This window comes from Dipodomys merriami, unplaced genomic scaffold, assembly GCF_024711535.1.
Source record: "Dipodomys merriami isolate MVZ:Mamm:240054 unplaced genomic scaffold, mDipMer1.0.p SCAF_14, whole genome shotgun sequence".
Lineage (NCBI taxonomy): Eukaryota > Metazoa > Chordata > Mammalia > Rodentia > Heteromyidae > Dipodomys > Dipodomys merriami.
In genome coordinates, this window is record NW_027202715.1 from 3,338,925 (window position 1) to 3,345,656 (window position 6,732).

Below are 6,732 nucleotides of genomic sequence, written 5' to 3' on the forward strand. Positions count from 1 at the left end.
CCTGCTTGGCACAACCAAGCTGTGCCGTGTGTGTGTGTGTGTGTGTGTGTGTGTGTGTGTGTGTGTGTGTGTGTGTGTGTGTGTGTGTGTGTGTGTGTGTGTGTGTGTGTGTGTTGCTTTCATATAAGGTTTGGATGAAGGTAAGAGTCCCTGGCTAAAATTGAAACATACTGGACTAATGGCCTTTTTTTTTTTTTTTTTTTTTGTCGGTTGTGGGGCTTGAAGTCTGGGCTTGGGCGCTGTCCCTGCGCTCTTCAGCTCAAGGCCAGTGCTCTACCGCTTGAACCACAATACTACTTCTGGTTTTCTAGTGATTTATTGGAGATAAGAGTCTCACAGACTTTCCTGCCGGGGCTGATTTTGAACTGTGATCCTCAGATCTCAGCCTCCTGAGTAGCTAGGATTACAGGTGTGAGCCACTGGCACCCAGCCTAGACTAATGGCCTTTGTAAGCTCTTCCAACTCTGAGTCTATGACTAATTTTGGAGAATTCAGAGTGATGAGGTTATTAGTTCTCTCCAACGAACTCAGAGAATTATTAGTGGTAAAACATTTGAAGTGACAGAAGATGTAATAACAGGGTTAGGAAAGTGGAGACAAACACACAAACAAATTTAAATAAGCAATCCCAAAATTGTAAGTGAGGGATGCCTTTTTTCACCCTGGAAGCCACATCAGAGAAGCCAGTAGACTTTTTCAAATCACAATCATACACTGAAAGCTCCATTCTTAGTAAAAATCACTCCCAACCACTGTCCTTGCAAAGTGTTTTCCCATCCATCTCCTAAAAGCTAAAAATAAAAAGAAAGAAAGACTAAGAGCCACAGATCAAATCAATGACTGTGATATTTCTTAAAGGAAGAAATGAGGTATTTGTGGTGAGGGGCTGAGATCCTGAAAACCTGGGCAAAGAAAACTGAACTTTGGAGTGATGTGCTGAAGCTTTCTGGGATGAGGGAATGAGGCATTGTGAATAAGGAACTGAGGTGTGTCGAATAGAGGCTGAGGCACTGAGGATAAAAAACTGAGCTCAGAAATTCAAGGGAGTTGTAGTAATGTGTGAAATAAGGATCTAAGGTATTGGGGGCAGGCGGTGTGGTTCAGGGATAAGGTGCTTACATAGCATGTGCAAGGCCCTGGGTTCAATCTGCAGCACTGAAAAGAAAAACAAAACAAAACATGGAGTTAAAAACAAATGAGGGAAAACAATGAGCAGATTCCAAACTTCCCACTCCTCAAATCCAGGTCAGATGTCCCTTAGACTGTAGTCAACCTTCTTCCATCCATGTGTGAAAGAGAAACTCATTGAAGTCAATAGGTAATTTGAACTTCCTCGTTGTAACACTTAGCATAGCCTGGCATAGGAAAGTCACTTAATAAATATGGAATGTATGAATGAATGAATGAATGAATGAATGTATAAATAAATAAATAAATATTAGGGCATAGTGATGAGATGTTTGAAGCGGTAGCCCCCAGTGGAGAGGTCACCGAGCTTCTCTGGAGGCAAAGGCGCAAAAGGGACAAAAAGGAGAGCTAAGGCCATGGAGCTGGTTGCCCCAGTCCACATCTCTGGACAGGAAAAATGGAATGTCGCGCCCCCTGGTGGCTGAATGTGAGGCAGTCAGGGAGCTTTGAGGGAGGGACAGGAAAATGGGAAATGTGAAGATGAGACCACTTTTCTGGAAACTAGCTCTCCTTAGAGTTGCTAGTCCTACAGATGCTAGTCCATTTTGTGAATGAAGGAACTATTAGCCTCATTTTACAGAGGAGGAAGCGAACTTTAGAAAGGTGAAGTACCTGCCTAAAGGCAGACAGCTAATAGGAGGTTACTGAGATAACAGGACTGAATGTAAGTGAAGAGATGGGGGGAGGAGGAAGCCATAAGTGGTGTGTGTTTGGAGAATTTTTTTTTTTGTAAGTTGTGGGGTTTGAACCCTGGGCCTACGCGCTGTCCCTCAGCTCTTCAGTTCAAAGTAAGTACTCTACCACTTGAGCCACAGCACTACTTCTGGTTTTCTGGTAGTTAATTGGAGATAAGAGTCTCACAGGCTTTCTTGCCCCGCTGGCTTTGAACCTCCATCCTCAGATCTCAGCCCTCTGAGTAGCTAGGATATTACAGGTGTGGGCCACTGGTGCCCAGCTTGTTTGGAGAAATTTTGATGTGATTATAGTATCACCAATGAGATCTAAGTTGGAATCAAATTCAATATGGACTTTGCCTCCTATGAAGGCATAGATCCAGGCACTTACTCAAAGGGGACATTCACTTATTTATTTATTTAGCCAGTTCTGGGGCTTGAATTCTGAGCCTAGGAGCTATCCCTGAGCTTCAAGGTGAATGTTCTACCACTTGAGCCACAGTGCCACTTCTGGCTTTTTTTCTTTTTTTTGGTGGTCATGGGGCTTGAACTCTGGACCTGGGCACTGGGCTCAGTGCCACTTCTGGTTTTCTAGTGGTTTATTGGAGATAAGAGTCTTACAGACTTTCTTACCTGGGCTGGCTTTGAACCATGATCCTCAGCCTCCTGAGTATCTAGGATTACAGGCGTGAGCTACCCACACCCAGCTTTCATCCATTTATTTTTATCAAAAACTTCCTTTAGATCAGCAAAGTTTTTGTTCTCATGGAGCTTACAATTTGTCATCAGGCAATAAACCTAAAAAGAGGTTATTTTAGACTAAGTTCTACAGAGAAAACAAAATCAGATCATGGAGTAAAATGGAGTGATAGGAAAATGAGAATAGAGAATTCCTTAGCTGAGGTGCTCAGGCAAAGCTTCCCTCACAGAGGGACTTTTAAAGGAGAACTACACAGCCGGGCGCTGGTGGCTCACGCCTGTAATCCTAGCTACTCAGGAGGCTGAGATCTGAGGATTGCGGTTCAAAGCCAGCCCGGGCAGGAGAGACCGTGAGACTCCTATCTCCAATAAACCACCAGAAAACCGGAAGTGGCGCTGTAGCTCAAGTGGTAGAGCGCTCGCCTTGAGCTGAAGAGCTGAGGGACAGCGCCCAGGCCCAGAGTTCAAGCCCCATGGCCGACAAAAAAAAAAAAAAAAGGAGAACTACATGTTGATAAGGAATCCAAATAACATTCTTGGTGGAAGGAACAGCAACAAAGGCATGAAATAAACTTGCCACATCCTATTCAGGGGTGGAATGAAGACTGTGGCCAGAACAGAGTGGGCAATGGGGAAAAAATGGCAGAATAGGACCTAGAGGCCTTCATACACCCCATTGTCCTTATATATAAAACCAGCCTTGTGTTCCTTTGGGACCCCAAACTCTGGAGCAAGTAATCCAAGAGGGCAGACAGCCTATGCTCACAAACACATGAGATCTGAAATCCCACAGCAACACAAGAAGATTTCTTTAGGGCTGGGAAGGTGGCTCAGTGGTAGAGTGCTTGCCTTGCATGCCTGAGGCCCTGGGTTTGATTCCTCAGCACCACATAAGAAAAAAGAAAAAAGCCGGAAGTGGCGCTGTGGCTCAAGTGGTAGAGCACTAGCCTTGAGCTGAAGAGCTGAGGGACAGCGCCCAGGCCCAGAGTTCAGGCCCACTACCGGACCCCCCCCCAAAAAAAAATATTCCTTTACCAAAGACAGACATAAATCTAGGCCTAGAGCCAGAAATGATACTATTCCTTGGCTACCACAAGATACATTCTCAGTGTTCCAGGGACCCTCTCGATTGTATGTTGAGAGTCTCTTCTGAAATAGCCAATGTCCCTCTAGCCCATTTACAAAACCATATTCCCAGTCTGGCCAAGCTTTTGCCTTAACTACTACAGAGGATAGGAAGATGGGCTAGAAATAGACCCTGACTTAAAGGAGCAAAAAGGCATGGTGAAACAGATGGCTACCACAGACAATCTCCAAGTTCTTTAACAAATAACTTTCTGAATCACTTTTTCTACCCTTTGTCTACTTTCTCCAGTTCTATACTTAAGCATTGTTTTCTCCAAGAAACTCTCCCTGATCTTTGACCAGATAAAAGCTCTTTAATGGCAGCTCTCAAAGTGTGTCTACCACTTCTTCAAAGCACCTGTCCCAACTGTAATTTTGTATGTTTATGTGACTCTAGGCTTCATGGATGTAGTGTTTATTTATATTGGCATCTTGGTGTCTCAGGTATCTGGCATGGTAGGAACCCAATCATGTGTGGAAGGTAAATACAAACAAAGCAAAAAAGACTGCATTGAGGACATGGAAGGAGAGGAAGGATGTTAGCAGTTGCCTACCAGACATTCCCACTTGAATGCCCTGTGTCCATCCAAATTCAAAATGATCTCAACTTAGATCAGTCAAATTCAAAGATTGCTCTGTATGGTATTTTCACAATAAGAAAATTTTAAAAATTCAAAGATTGTATAATACTGAAACAATTCTTGTTTATTTTTTTCGGTTGTGGGGCTTGAACTCTGGGCCTGGGTGCTGTCCCTGTGCTCTTCAGCTCAAGGCAAGTGCTCTACCGCTTGAACCACAGGGCCACTTCTGGTTTTCTAGTGGTTTTTATTGGAAATAAGAGTCTCATGGACTTTCCTGCCTGGGCTGGCTTTGAACTGTGATTCTCAGATCTCAGCCTCCTGAGCAGCTAGGATTATAGGCATGAGCCACCTGTGCCCAGCTAATACTGAAATAAATTCTTGCCTCTGTCTCTGACTATCTTTGGGAGTCAACTAGTGTTAATGTTTCTGTACCTCAGCTTTTTCATCTGCAAAGCATGGATAATATACTTACTTCATATGATTTGTTTTTGCATATGCTACTACTGGGGCTTTTACTCAGGGCCTATGTGCTGTTCCTGAGCTTTTTTTTTTTTTTTTGCTCAAAGCTAGCATTCTACCACTTTGAGCCATAGCACTACTTCAGGTTTTCTGGTAGTTAATTGGAGATAATGTGTCTCATGGACTTTCCTGCCTGGGCTGACTTTGAAATGTGATCCTTCACATCTCAGCTTCCTGAGTTGCTAGGATTACAGGCATGAGCCACTGGCACCTGGCCTTGGTTATTTCTTTTTGTGGCAAGAACACTTAGAATCTATTCTCTTGGGTTGAGAATGTGGCTTAGTGATAGAGTGCTTGCCTAGCATGCATGAAGTCCACATAAATAGATAGAGCCAGAAGTGACATTGTGGTTCAAGCAGTAGAATGCTAGCCTTAAGCAAATGAAGCTCAGGGACAATGCCAAGGCCCTGAGTTCAAGCCCCAGGACTGGCAAAAAAAAATTCTCTTAACAGCTTTCAAGATCATAATATAGCTGGGTGGTGAGGGCTTATATCTATAATCCTAACTATTCAGGAGGCTGAGATCTGAGATTCAAAGTCAGCCTGGTCAGAAAAGCCCATGAGATTCTTATCTCCCAGCAAAAAGTCAGAAGTGGAGTTGTGGCTCAAGTGGTAGAGAAGCAGCCTTGAGCAGAAAAGCATGTGAAAGCATGACACTCTGAAGTCAAACCCCAATAGAGGTACACACACACACACACACACACACACACACACACACACACACACACACACACACACACAAACACACACACACACACACACACACACACACAACACAATGCCAGCTAAGTACTACTGATGGCTCATCTCTCTAATCCTAGCTACTCAGGAAATTGAGATGAGGATTGCAATTTAAAGCTAGATAAATTTGCTGGGCTCCATTCTAAAATAGCCAGCAAAATGCAAGCTGAACAAATCAGAAGCCCATGAGTTCAAGCTCCAGTACTACCAAAACCCACAATATATTACTGTTAGTTACATTGTTGCACTATAGCTTGCTCTTCTTATCTAATTACAGACTTTTATTTATAAACATTGACTACTAATGGGATTAGTATTAAGTATTAGTATTAACTATTATAACTCCATTGCCACTTTTTTGGCAAGGAAAGGTTTATTTATTTATTTATTTATTAAGTAGTTGTACAGAGGGGTTTCATTTCAGTCTATTAGTATCTTTGCTATTCTTTTTTTTTTGGGGGGGTGGGGTCCGGTCGTGGGGCCTGAACTCTGGGCTTGGGCGCTGTCCCTCAGCTCTTCAGCTCAAGGCTAGTGCTCTACCACTTCAGCCACAGCTCAGCCACAGCGCCACTTCTGGCTTTTTTCTTTTTGCTTATCAGGGCCTTAGGCATGCAAGGCAAGCCTCCACCACTGAGCCACCTTCCCAGCCCTCTTTGCTCTTCTTAACTAGTTTTCTTCCTTAGTGCCTTAGGCTCTGTGACATGACTAGTCTGTGAATGACCTAGGCACAGAATCTCAAAATAAACTTTGACTTATACCTTATCTCACTTTGAGGGCAGAGGTAGCTTTGAGTTCTGGCACTTACTTGCTAGTTGCATGACCTTAGGCAAGTTGTTTAGTCTCTCTCTCTCTTTCCCTTCCTCTCTCTGTGCTTCATGTTTCTTATCAGTAAAATAGAGGTTATGCCAGGTGCCAGTGGTTCACGCCTAACATCCTAGCTACTCAGTAGACTGAGATACAAAGGATCAAAGTTCAAAGCCAGCTTGGGTAGAAAAGCTGAGCTGGAAGCATGGCTTAGTGTTAGAGTGCTAGCTGTGAATTACAGAGGAAGCCCTGAATTCAAACCCAGTACTAACAAAAGTGAGACAATTAAAATAAAAAGAGATAATAACTTTCATTATAGGTGATTATAATAACTAACCAATGATAATATTTCAAGCTAATAGTTCTTATCTTGATAGGGTATCAATGTACTTTACTCTTCTT